Consider the following 453-nt stretch of genomic DNA (forward strand, 5'->3'; position numbering starts at 1 on the left):
TCTAAATGACATTAGTAATTTAAGGGTGAAAAGTATTTGGTAAAACATTAGCAAAGCTAAGCTCAGTAAAAAGTACCGATATTTACTCATATCGGCAGATATCGAATTCGATAATAAAATAATTTCTAAGTATAGAAAACTCCAATTTATGAAATAAATTATAAATTATTTATATTTATATTTTTAAAACTGAGGGTCGCTACATACGACGCAGTGGAAGCGGTAGTGACCAACTTGGATGGTTACATTTATGCATTTAAGGTTCAGTTTAAAAATTACAAATGTAAAATAGGATACAATATGAAGAGGGAGGAAGACAACCTACCCAGACAAAGGAAGGAGGCAGCTCTGACAAGCAGTGACGGCGTTCCACGCTGTGCAAGTTGGTGGTGGCAGCGATCAGTCCACGCGCACTCTTTGGAGGTTGGTGGTGGTGGTCGGTGCTGACAGAGA

The sequence above is a fragment of the Arachis ipaensis genome, chromosome B04 (assembly GCF_000816755.2).
Source record: "Arachis ipaensis cultivar K30076 chromosome B04, Araip1.1, whole genome shotgun sequence".
Taxonomy (NCBI): Eukaryota; Viridiplantae; Streptophyta; class Magnoliopsida; order Fabales; family Fabaceae; genus Arachis; species Arachis ipaensis.